This window comes from Culex quinquefasciatus, chromosome 2 (genome assembly GCF_015732765.1).
Source record: "Culex quinquefasciatus strain JHB chromosome 2, VPISU_Cqui_1.0_pri_paternal, whole genome shotgun sequence".
Lineage (NCBI taxonomy): Eukaryota > Metazoa > Arthropoda > Insecta > Diptera > Culicidae > Culex > Culex quinquefasciatus.
Genome location: NC_051862.1, coordinates 94,847,912 through 94,861,519, shown reverse-complemented (window position 1 = coordinate 94,861,519; position 13,608 = coordinate 94,847,912). Strand labels below are relative to the sequence as shown.

General features: G+C 36.3%; 1 protein-coding gene across 1 annotated transcript in view; it reads left to right on the top strand.

Annotated features, from left to right (window-relative positions):
* Positions 1 to 13,608, top strand: part of LOC6036869 (E3 ubiquitin-protein ligase ariadne-1) — a 33,347-nt gene that overhangs the window by 1,592 nt on the left and 18,147 nt on the right. The window lies entirely within an intron of this gene.

Here is a 13,608-nt window from a genome sequence, read left to right as displayed (position 1 = left end):
TTAGACCTCTTAGTTTTCAAAAAATGTTAAGTGCTCAAACCAAACTCTAACATTTTTGCCGATATACATGTACTGCCGCTCCAATCTAGTCCGTCCCATATGTAAAAAGTGAGTGCTGAGATATAGAGGAGAAAATCGTGACGTCAGAAATGAACTCAAATCACTCAAACTTCGTTTTTTGAGTGACTTTAACATATTGGCCTAGTTTGACAGCTACCTCGTTCCCAGGTTTTCTGTGGGAGAGAAAAGGAGGCGAATACTTTATGAAAATCATACCTGTCAAAATTCTTAGCCTCAAAATTTTGTCGCGAGTTGCTTTTCTCCTCTATTGCCGTGAGAAGCCCAAAAAATGTTTCACCTTTTTTTACATTTCTAAACACAAATTTTTGCATACTTTTTCAACAACTATTTCAATATTGGTTCAAAAAGTACCCCTTTCCTAAAATTGATTAAAAAAATGAAATTTTAAGGTAAATTTGGTAAATTTTCGTGCTGGGACTGACTTGACTTTATTTATCCATCAATAAAGACAAGTCTGTCTGTTTATCAAGGTAGGCTTGAACATTCACAACAGAAATTTGCCTGTCATTTGTTGGTTTGTTTTGGTAGTTTTCCAAGTTTTTTTTATCAAAGATTTAAAAGTTTGATTGTTTCAGGTTAATTTAATTCGGCAGATGATTTTAGAAAATTTCCTGGCTACAAAAATGTAACCAGCAACGTTGTATTATTTGTTTACCTTTTGTAGCAGAACAAATTAATATTTGATTGCATGTATCAACATCTGGATCCTTGAATTGAGTAACCCAGAATCGTTGAACGGAAGAGGAACCTAATCCAGAACCAGACCATGGATATTTATCAAGAAGGAATAGTACAGATTTTTCTGAATATTAGCTCAATGGTATGTAGTTTTTTTATTACTGTGGTTATCCCAAGCATGAGGAAAATAAAGGCAGTTTTCGATTATCGACAAAATTCTAAATATATCGTAAACATGACAACTTTATGTGTTTTGAAGTTCTGCTAGTACTTAGGTACATAGTCTGTATAAAAAAAATAACTACACAATTTTTTCTATTGATTTGTGAGACATTTCCATACAAGGAACTGACTTGCCTTTATTTTGCATATGGGACAGCACCAAAGTGATTTTTGTTTTGGAATTTTTAGAACAAACATAACTTTTTTATTCAATAGGCTTAAAGTAGATGTTAAAACAAGACAATTCTTAGGTTTATCTCAAAATCGACAAAAATACATATGGGACGGACTTGCTTCGAGCGGCAGTGTACTGCCCCTGATCGCATAAATGTCCCATATGCATTTTCCTCAATTTCGAGTTATTGATGCAGTTTGGTTCAAAATTGTGTGCTCTTTCAAAAGAGCCTATAACATCCAGTACTTTGTTCTAGAAATCAGGAGGAAATCCAGTTTTTTTGTGAAAAATAAACACGTAGCCTTATGTATGGGACAAACTTTAACTGCGTTTTTCTCAGCTTGCTGTTTTTGCATATGGGACATTTATGCGAACATGTGCAGTGTATGTAACACCTTAAATTTGTGATATTATTGCTCACAACGATGAATCTTATTTTTCTGAGTACAATGACCCTTTGTACGACCGCAAAGGATTTAAAATTGATTTTTAAACCAATTTAAAAAAAAATGACTTCGCGGTCCTTCTCAACAGGGAAGGTCCTACGTGACAGCTCGTTCTAAGTTGTCAATTTATTTTTTTGCATTAAAAATTTAAAAAAGTGATCAGAAATGGTTTTATTCGTGTTTTTTACCACTGTACATAAAAATTTACATAGGACCTTAAAAATATATAATACATTTATCAAATAGCTCCTAAAAGCACAACAAAGCTTGAGTTTCATTGGTTTCAGCGCGACTTCAAGTCATTGTTATGTTGACGTTTTTAAAATTTGGCAGACGGTCGATTGAAAAATCACAAGATAAGCTTTTGATTGTGTCACGTTCCCCAGGAAAGTTTCTTTCTCGAAAAATATTAGGAATGGATGCAGTAATTTCAAAGATTAAAGATTGGAGTTTCTTAAAAAATATAAAAATTGAACAAAGTAATTTTATCCATTCCAAGAAATTTTCCTTTCTTTTTTTGACAACAATTCTTGAGAAAATAACAGAATATGTTAACTCGGCCTATAACTCGTTCTATTATTCTTAGAAATTTTCCCTTCTTTTTGTTAAATTTGTTATACAAATGCCGAATAAATTGCATTTTTTTTTGTTTTTTCCATGAATGCTATTTTTATTTTGCAAAGAAGAAAAATGATTGTTAAAATTAAAATTTTATTACGGGTGTAATTTGGTATAATTCCATTTGACATATTGGACCTTTGGCATATTGCTCATTTGGCATGATGATTTAAATTTTCAACAAAATATTAATAGAATCGCTTTAAAGAAGACTTTTTATGTTTGTTTTAAGGTGACAAAATTTTAATTTTCCTTTTTTTGGGGAGGAAAACTCTCTTGACTGACAATTGACATTGACAATAACTGCTGACTATAATGATTAATTTTTCCTTCCTTTCCTTCTGACACAAGTTGAATTTCACCAGCTTTAAAGAAGGGAAAACTGTCTTGACTGACTTGTGATAACTGCCAACAGGGGTTGAATTTTCGCTTTAAACTTTTTTTTCTCCCTTGAATAATAACAAATTTAAAAAGTTATGTAAGTGGTCAAGATTTTTTCTCTTACTTAAAGAAGGGAAAATAAGCCTTGTGTCAGCAGGCTATAAATGTCCTCCCTTTTTAGGTTAAAATTCAACTCGTGTCAGTCAACAGAGTTTAATAATCACGCCCGAGTAATCACTGCACTCGGGCGTAATATTTCAATCTTTATTTCACGCATCACGATCGAGATTTCTCGATCCTTAGCTTCAAAAATGTCTTAAATTAAAAACATTTTCAAAATTCTCCTAGTATCTTGAAATTTTGAAAATTTTAGAAATTCCGGAAATGTTGAAAATCTAAGATTTTTGCAAAATTTGGAATTTTTTTAAATTTTGAAAAGTATAATTTTTTTAAAAATTTTAGAAATTTTCAAAATTTTGGCAATTTTTGAAATTTTGAAGAGTTTGGCATTTTGAAAATTTTAAAAATTTTGTAAATTTTAAATTTTTTTATTGGAAACTTTGAAAGTTATGAATTTTTTGGAAATTTTGGAAATAATAATAATTGCCACAATAAATTTTTCTGGGGAACGGTACATTCTGGGGAATGGTTTTCTGGGGAACGTGACACAATCTAAGCTTTTGAAATTTAAATGAAGGTTAAAGCTAAATTATGTTTAACTGCTGGCCAGACTCGATTATACGCAGTCTTAGGCAACATTTGAAACGGACGGTACGCGTTGCTCTTACTGCCTTTCGTCCCATATCATACGCGGCATAATATTCACGCAGTATGCCTAGGCTGCATACCGCATGGACTCCAATATTGGCTTCATATTGGTTCATTATCAAAAGCAGAGGCGACTCGTGCCCGAATGAAGTACCTGTTCAATGGCTTCCAATGGTTTCCAATGGCTTTTATTTTTACGTTTTATTATTTTGATACTATTATAATTTTCTGTTTATGCAAATAATTAATTAAAATTATGATTAAGACTTTTTTTATCTCGTTAAATAGTAGTTTATGAGCAGTTCTCTAGGATTTCGGTCATTCGATTTTTTTTTGTATTTTTTAATCCGACTGAAACTTTTTTGGTGCCTTCGGTATGCCCAAAGAAGCCATTTTGCATCATTAGTTTGTCCATATATACAAATTCAGCTGTCCATACAAAAATGATGTGAAAATTCCTGAAGGAATTTTTGATCGATTTGTCTTCGGCAATGTAGGTATGGATACGGACTACACTGGAAAATAATACACGGTAAAATTTGGTGATTTTTTATTTAACTTTTTATCACTAAAACTTGATTTACAAAAAACACTATTTTTAATTTTTTATTTTGATATGTTTTAGAAGGCATAAATGCTTTTCAGAAATTTGTTGTAAAAATACTGACCGAGTTATGAATTTTTCAATACTGATTTTTCAAAAATCGAAATTTTGTCGTAAAATTTTCAACTTCATTTTTCGATGTAAAATCAAATTTGCAATCAAAAAGCACTTTACTTAAATTTTGATAGTGTACCGTTTTCGTTATAGCCATATTGTGATTTTGAAATAGTCGCAGTTTTTCATTTTTTAAATTAGTGCACATGTTTGCCCAGTTTTGAAAAAATATTTCTATTTTTGCTTATTTGGACTTTGTTGATACGACCTTTAGTTGCTGAGATTGCAAAGGTTTAAAAACAGGAAAATTGATGTTTTGTTTCAAACAACCCACCATTTTCTATCGTCAATATCTCAGCAACTAATGGTCCGATTTTCAATGTTAATATATGAAACATTTGTGAAATTTTCCGATCTCTTCGAAAAATATTTTTGAATTTTCAAATCAAGACTAACATTTCACAAAGGCCAAACATTCAATATTACGCCCTTTTAAAATGTTTGTCTTGATTTGAAAATTCCAAAAATATTTTTTCGAAAAGATCGGAAAATTTCACAATTGTTTCATATATTAACATTGAAAATCGGACCATTAGTTGCTGAGATATTGACGATAGAAAATGGTGGGTTGTTTGGGTGAAACTTAGAAAACATCAATTTTCCTGTTTTTAAACCTTTGCATTGCAATATCTCAGCAACTAAAGGTCGTATCAACATAGTCCGAATAAGCAAAATATAGAGAATTTTCTCAGCTTTTCAAAAATATTTTTTCAAAACTGGGCAAACATGTGCACTAATTTAAAAATGAAAACTGCGACTATTTTCAAAAAGTCACTTAAATATGGCTATAACTTGAAAACGGTGCACTTTATCAAAATTTTAGTAAAGTACTTTTGATTGCAAATTTGATTTTACATCGAAAAATGAAGTTGAAAAATTTACGACCAAAATTTCGATTTTTGAAAAATCAGTATTGATTAAAAATTCATAACTCGGTCAGTGATTTTTGCACAACCTGGAAATTTCTGAAAAGTTGGCATTTTATGTCTTCTAAAACATATCAAAAAATAAAAAAAATTAAAAATAGTGTTTTTTTGTAAAACAAGTTTTAGTGATAAAAAGTTAAATAAAAAAATCACCAAATTTTTTTTTACCGTGTATTATTTTTTCCAGTGTAGTCCGTATCCATACCTACAACATTGCCGAAGACACCAAATCGATCAAAAAATTCCTTCAAAAGATACAGATTTTTGAATTTTCATACATCATTTTTGTATGGACAGCTGCCGAATTTGTATGGAAAATTATATGGACAAACTAATGATGCAAAATGGCTTCTTTGGGCATACCGAAGGCACCAAAAAAGTTTCAGCCGGATTAAAAAAATACAAAAATTAAAATTGAAGAAAAAAGACCGATTTCGTAGAGAATTGCTCTATGCAACAAGTTGCAAAAAGAGGATTTTTTCAGCACGAGTCGTACATTTATCCAACGAGGTTCACCGAGTTGGATAAATACGAAAAGTGCTGAAAAAATCAAGTTTTGCAACGAGTTCCATATAACATTTTTTGCAATTCCAAAAAACACACACTGAGTGAAATTTTAAGTCAAATTTTATGTATTTTGTCAATAAATCGTTTAAATCAAAAAAATGTTGAAAAGTGTTACTTTTCGAAACAAGTGCTAAAAAGTTCAACTTTTCAGCACACATTTGAGTGCTGAAAAGTAGAACTTTTCAGCATTTATATTGAAAAGTGTTGCTATTCGATTCTGTTATTTTTGGTACAGAAAAGTAGGCTATTTCGTCGTTCAAGAATGACAGGAAAAGTGAGTAGTTTCATGACGGAATTGCAAAAATGTATTTTTAAGACTTAATCATTAGCGTGGGGAATGTGGAAAAATAGAGCAATCGCTCTGCCATCCTTATCGAAATTCAAGGGAAGTTATTGAATATTATACTGAATTTTAAAACTATTCATCAGGATGTTAAAAAAAATACCACATCTTTAACAAAAGAAAACTGTTTGTTGGGCTTTTTTAAGCCCAACTAATATTGAGCTAACTTTGTTTAAAAATTAATTTGACATTTTACTCTATACTTTTAAGAACCAGGTCGTATCGCTTTTGATCCTTTGTCAAATTTTTAAGAGAATTTAATTGAAGGGCTTTTGATGTTAAAAACAAAGCTATATTGACATGAATCCGAGATAATTAAATTTTTTGTTTTTAGCATCAGTGAAAAAAAAGTTTTCAGAACAAATTCATGCTACAATATATGATAATACCGGGAACCGGGACTACATTCTGATAAACACAGTCGTTTTTGGAGCATTCAATGGCATCAAATCTTAAACTTTTTGAGGACTGCATCCGCTTTAACCCTCCTAAGGTCTTAGGGTCTATATGACCCAGACGGCTTATAAAATGTGCTGTATCTTTTATTCATTGTAACTTACAGACTTGAAACTTTCTGACTTTTCCTAACTTTGTAAAATAAACATTTTACAACCGGAAGCAACCTCCAGCGCCACCTAGAAAGGGCACTACAAAAAAACTTACGTTAAAGGTCTTAAGGGGTCTATATGACCCCGGAATAAATAATGCTGGCAAAAATCCATTTTGCAACCGATTTTCGTTCTATTGGCCGCAAATGAAAGGTATGGATGTCTAGAAGAGCACCTATGCTACGAGGATCCGATGTGGCCACTTTGGTCCCAGGGAATCGGTTTCAAAGGAACAAACTTTCCGGCAAACCTGTTTTCATATGTTTTGTTTGATTTAGGTATGGATTAATGCAAATTAAACTATATTTAATCTCTAAAAATAAAATTCATACTCTCCGGAACAGATTCAATGCCATTTGGAACAGATCTGGCCACTCCGGAACCGGTTTCGGATACCCTGGAAGTGGTCAGATTGCTATTTTTGTAAAAGCGTATCGTGCGACATATCAAACTTCATGAAATTGCAAGCCATGCACACTGGAATCAGTAAAAAGCCAATTGGACCATATATGGCCACTCCGGAACCGGTTCCGGATACCCTGGAAGTGGCCAGATTGCTATTTTTGTAAACGCGTATCGTGCGACATATCAAACTTCATGGAAGTTCAAGCCATGCACTCTGGAACCAGTAAACAACCGAATGGACCATATTTGACCACTCCGGAACCGGTTCCGGATACCCTGGAAGAGGCCAAACTGCTAATTTGGTAATAGCCTATCGTGCGGCATATCAATCTTCATGGAATTTCAAGCCATGCACTCTGGAACCAGTTAACAACCGATTGGACCATATTTGACCACTCCGGAACCGGTTCCGGATACCCTGGAAGAGGCAAAATTGCTATTTTGGTAAAAGCGTTTCGTGCGGCATATCAAACTTCATGAAACTACAAGCCATGCACTCTGGAACCAGTCAAAAGCCAATTGTACCATATCTGACCACTTCGGAACCTGTTTTGGGTACCCTAGAAATGGTCAATTGGCCATGTGTGTAGAAGCCTACCGGCGGCATATTAGTCATCGTTTTCGGATATATTTTCAAAGAATTTTTTGTTTGACAATATTAGTGGATTTATTGAATTCAGTTTCCCACCTCGTATTTGATTTAAAAAAAAAATAGATCAGTTCATACCGTGTTAGTTTAGCTTAGTTATGATTTCACTTTGTACCGAGACAAATAAAAATAAATATGCGTCGACCTATGCTTCGCAATTCGGGCAAATAATCAAGCTGTGCTTTTTGCAGATGTATGATTCGCATTTGCTGCATTTGGTGTTATGCTTGTTGTCCGACTTAGTACAAAATAGACAACGTCTGCGTTTCCGGCGGATATCTGCAGGAAGTGGACTTGTTTCGGAAGATTCTGGGCAGTCGTTATCCGTTTGAGGACAACTTGTTCCGGATGGTCCTGGTAGCGTGTCGTCAGAGGAATGTTTCGCCCGCGCCGTCTTGACAATTTCGGCAGCAAACATCGATCTTGGAATCCTTTGCCGAGTTGCGATCAGTGGGTTGACCAAGTTAGTTCCAAGGTTTTGGAGAAAATCCTTTTACGGCTCAAGGACTTGTTCCAGCCTGAGAAAATATCGTCGAAAAGGATGAAGGCATTATTGAGCGACAAATCGATTGCGTTGGAGACGACGACATTCTTCCAATTACGGGTTGATCGCTTCACCGAATACGACGCCAGTCGACGGTCAACCGTGTCAACTGCACCTTTGTTGGAGTTGTAAAATTGATGATTTCAGGCTTTTTCTTGGTAGATTCGGTGAGTTTTTGATCATAATGAACCGTGCTCATGAGCAGCAGATTCTTTCCCTTCCTCGGAATGTATGAGGCAAGCGTCGTGTCGGATGTATGGGCGAACATTGTAGAAAAAACCTCTCGGCCTTTTTTGTTCAGCAAAGCTGGTGGAATGCACGTTCGGTTGTTCCGTAGTGTACCTACTAATCCGATCTTATTCTTCAGCAGATTTGCGGCAAGTGGGGCAGAAGTAAACCAATTATCCATGGTAGCAGTCCGACCTTCGAAACCCCTGTTCAGCAATAGATCTTCGGACACCCTCTGAGACTGATTCTTTCCGTTTTGCCATCACGTTTGCCCAAATAGAGTTGCGAATGAAGAACAAATCCGGTTTTACTGCAACACGCGTTGAAAACTTGAGGCCATACTTCGCTGGCTTGTTGGGCATGTACTGTCTGCAGAATACTTACCTCGGAAGGCCACTAACTGCTCGTCGATAGTGATGACTTCGTGCGGCGTGAACAGGAGTGCTTGCTGCAGGTTCCAGAGGTCCCAGAAATCTTTGATACCGGCGCCTTTCTCCGTTGATCGTGTGGTCTTGTCATCAGTCCGTAGCATTCGAAGGATGGTTTTAAATCGTTTCAGCGACATGGTGGCTCGGAAAACGGGTCTCCCCATGTTTTCGTCCCAAAGAGTCTCCAACGATTCCTTGTTCGACTTCAGCACGGCGCACAAAATTAGTAGGCCAAGAAATCCATCGAACTCGCACTCATCGAGCACCTTCCACGTGTTACCCATTTTTTCCAGTCCTTTCTCATTCGTGTGATTGATCACCATGGAAATCAGATTCTGATCAAATGATACCTTGAAGGCATCGATCTCGTTGCTTATTCTCGAGGTGGCGTAGCTTGTAACTCCCGGTTTGTTGCGAAGAATTTCGTGAGCTTTTTTACGTCCCACAGCCATCTTCAGCGGCTGGCTTTCCCAAACTGTTCCGTCCTTAGAAATCCATGACTTGGGGTCAATTTGCTCGTCCAAATCCGAATCGTCGGAATCCGAATCCGAAACCTCACTTCCCTCGCTGTCTTCGCTTTGATCGCCGAGTTCGGAAGTTACGGACTCGTCGTCAGATGAGCCGTACTCAAATTCCTCATCCATCGTTAACCTAATGCGAAAATACAAATAAGTTTGATTTTTGTAATAATAACTTGGTATAACTACCGTTGGAAGGAATTAGTTCCGGATGAGTAATTCGTGAAAGACTTGACACGAACGGTCCTGTTCGACGATCGCCAAAGTGCGCTTGCTCGAAACACAAAACACTCGAGCTTGTCACTTTTCGCGCGTTTTTGTTCCTCTTCAGCGGCCGTTATTTTTGTTCTTTCGCAAGTGTGTTTTGACAGATACACGCTAACATGACTTAGCACAGAACGTGGCTAAACTCTAACACTCTTGGGAGCACCCAGTCAACACAATTCGAATTATGAAACAGTACGGTAATTCGGATCGTATACGAATTCCGTTTGGTGTTCATACCGGTTGTTGCGTTTGAAACGGAAGTCGTACACGATTCGTATTGAACTCCGTTTCAGAATACAAATTGAGTTGAATGTGGGCGCCACCACGATTTGAGCTTTCATACAAGTTTGTCTTTTTTATTTGGTTTCGGTTCCGGAGTGGTCAGGTGTGGTTCGATATTATGTTCACAAGTTTCAAATGTTCGTGGCTTATAATTTCTATACCAACACGAGGAAAAGGGTGGATAAACGTTTGACAGTTTGAACTATTTTTCCAATTCTGCCCAAAATAATATTTACGCAAAATTCGATGTGTAAAGCGGAGTGGCTAGATATGATCCAATTGGGTCAATTGAGTGGCCAGATATGGTCCAATGGGATTTTTCAGATTCCCGAAATAAATAAATCAAAAGGCCATTTGGCCGTGTCAAGAGCACTAACAACCGGTTCCGAAGTGGTCAGATATGGTACAATTGGCTTTTGACTGGTTCCAGAGTGCATGGCTTGTAGTTTCATGAAGTTTGATATGCCGCACGAAACGCTTTTACCAAAATAGCAATTTTGCCTCTTCCAGGGTATCCGGAACCGGTTCCGGAGTGGTCAAATATGGTCCAATCGGTTGTTTACTGGTTCCAAAGTGCATGGCTTGAAATTCCATGAAGATTGATATGCCGCACGATAGGCTATTACCAAATTAGCAGTTTGGCCTCTTCCAGGGTATCCGGAACCGGTTCCGGAGTGGTCAAATATGGTCCAATCGGTTGTTTACTGGTTCCAAAGTGCATGGCTTGAAATTCCATGAAGATTGATATGCCGCACGATAGGCTATTACCAAATTAGCAGTTTGGCCTCTTCCAGGGTATCCGGAACCGGTTCCGGAGTGGCCATATATGGTCCAATTGGCTTTTTACTGATTCCAGTGTGCATGGCTTGCAATTTCATGAAGTTTGATATGTCGCACGATACGCTTTTACAAAAATAGCAATCTGACCACTTCCAGGGTATCCGAAACCGGTTCCGGAGTGGCCAGATCTGTTCCAAATGGCATTGAATCTGTTCCGGAGAGTATGAATTTTATTTTTAGAGATTAAATATATTTTAATTTGCATTAATCCATACCTAAATCTAACAAAACCTATGAAAACAGGTTTGCCGGAAAGTTTGTTCCTTTGACACCGATTCCCTGGGACCAAAGTGGCCACATCAGATCCTCGTAGCATAGGTGCTCTTCTAGACATCCATACCTTTCATTTGCAGCCAATAGAACGAAAATCGGTTGCAAAATAGATTTTTGCCAGCATTTTCAATTCCGGGGTCATATAGACCCCTTAAGACCTTAAACGTAAGTTTTTCTTAAGATCCCAGGAAGGTTAAATAGAACCATCCAAAAAATAAAATAATGATCATGGTTGTTGAATAAAATAAAAATTGTAGATCATAATTCTTCTCATGTGTCCCGATTCTGGAAAAGCACAGTACTTTTTTGTTTCAATTGTTTCAATTCAATCTATTAGTCATACTATATTAACTTAACATTACATCACTTTCCAGTGGAGCAAGAATCCACTAGTAATCAAGAAGATCGAAGAGGTTCAACGCGCGCAGTTGAACATTCCAGTTTTAAAACGAGCCATCGCCAGTCTGCACAAAACAGCCTGATGCCTAAAAGTGCGCCAAATGTAGAGCAATATCTGTGGTGCTCTCGCGCTCTCTCATTTATTCATGCTCTTAACGTGCTGTCAACGCGCTGGCTTGTTTACCTTTTGCAAGCAGCTCCCTGCAGAGCTAAGCGAGCTAAGTCAGCTGGGGCCTGGGGGTGGCATTTTGCTCTCTCCCAAAAATGCTGTCAGTTCACGCTCTCAGATTAAACCAGATTTACCAACACATCGATAATGCCGCTGCATATGAATAGGAAGCTCTTTACATGTGTTGAATTTTTTCCATATGGAGATTTTTTCCCTGACGTTCAGAGGGTCGGTGTGAACGCGACGAGCATCTGCGCGTGGCCGCCAGGCTGGCTCGCTTTAGTATTGGTGGGTTGTAAAGAGAGGTAAAGAGTAAAGGGCCAATGCTTTTTTGGTGCATGCAGCGCTGCTGAACATAGGGCGTTGATTTTGTTAACGTATATTCAAACAAAAATTGTAATAAACAATTATTGTATGTTGCTGGTTTAAAAAGCACCGTGGTACTTAAAATAAAAAAAATATTCGCTTGAAATCGGATACCTGTTCAATGAACAGGTTGAACAGGTGGACGAGTCGCCTCTGCAAGATTTATATTTCCTATACGTTCTCGTTGGGAGCAGATGGTAATCGAACCCAGGACCATTCGCTTACAAAGCAAACACCGTGACCAGTCAGCCACGGCCGCTCCTCGGGTGAACATATCGTGGTTGAGCAATTCCAGCCCAAAACAGGAATTTTTTAGGTACTTTTTTCTCGACCCTCTCCGATTTTGAATGAAACTTTGTATACATGTTATCCTAGGCATATATAAGCCATTTTTGTGTATATGGCGCCAGTAACACTCGATAATGACATTTTAGAAGGGCGTACGTGTTTTCAATATTTTTGTATTTCGTAATTTAAACATTGCTGTATCTCGAAGCCGTTGCATCGTATCAAAAAGTGGTCAAAGACAAACTTATAGGAAATTTGACGGGCTTTCCGAAAAAAATACACTGAAAGAAAAAAACACTCCACTTTTATGAGATTTTTTGATTTTTAGGTTTAAAAGTCAAATTTGAAGTTGAGCCCACGATTTTTTTTTGTTCAAAATTTTTGTAAAAATAGCCTGAGATGTTACAAAAAGACTCACGAAAAATGCAGGATGGAGCAACTCACCTAAAAAAATACAAAAATCATTTACTGAAACTGTTTTTTTTAAAGTGCTCTAAACGTCAAAATTTTCAAAAACTGAATACGGGAATCGATTCTCCAGACAATTTTACATAAAAGTCTCCATAATGACCATTGCCCTAAGTCCAATGCTTGTGAAGTTACAGCGGTTTTAAAAATAAAAATGTTGAAAAAATGGTTTTTTGATGGTTTTTGGCAATTTCTATATGACGGACTTGATACTTCAGTTTCGAAAATATTTTTACCGAAAAGCTCGTCCAATTTCCCATAAGTTTGTCTTTGACCACATTTCAATTGGATGTATGCGCTTACAGATATAAGCTTATTTATTATCCAGGTTACTTTACTACACTGAAAAAATGTTATGTTTGAATTATGAGCAATGTAATTAGCTTATCTCTGTAAGCCCATACATCCAAATGAAATGTGGTCAAAGAAAAACTTATGGGAAATTTGACGAGCTTTTCGGTAAAAATATTTTCGAAACTGAAAAATCAAGTCCGTCATATAGAAATTGCCAAAAACCATCAAAAACCCTATTTTTTCAACATTTTTATTTTTAAAACCGCTGTAACTTCACAAGGATTGGACTTAGGACAATGGTCATTATGGAGACTTTTATGTAAAATTGTCTAGAGAATCGACTCTCGAGTTCGGTTTTTGAAAATTTTTACGTTTAGAGCACTTTTCAAAAAAAAAAAAAAAACAGTTTCAGTAAATGATTTTTGTATTTTTTTTAGGTGAGTTGCTCCATCCTGCATTTTTCGTGAGTCTTTTTGTAACATCTTAGGCTATTTTCACAAAAATTTTGAACGAAAAACCCGATTTAATCCCACCTGGGGTGAGATAGAGCCTTTCTTACAAAAGGAAGTTAACGGCAGTTGATTTTGTTTTTCAAAGAAATAGCAAAATAAAGAATGGTCCATTCATTAATCAATTCGAAACTCAACCATATTTTTTCA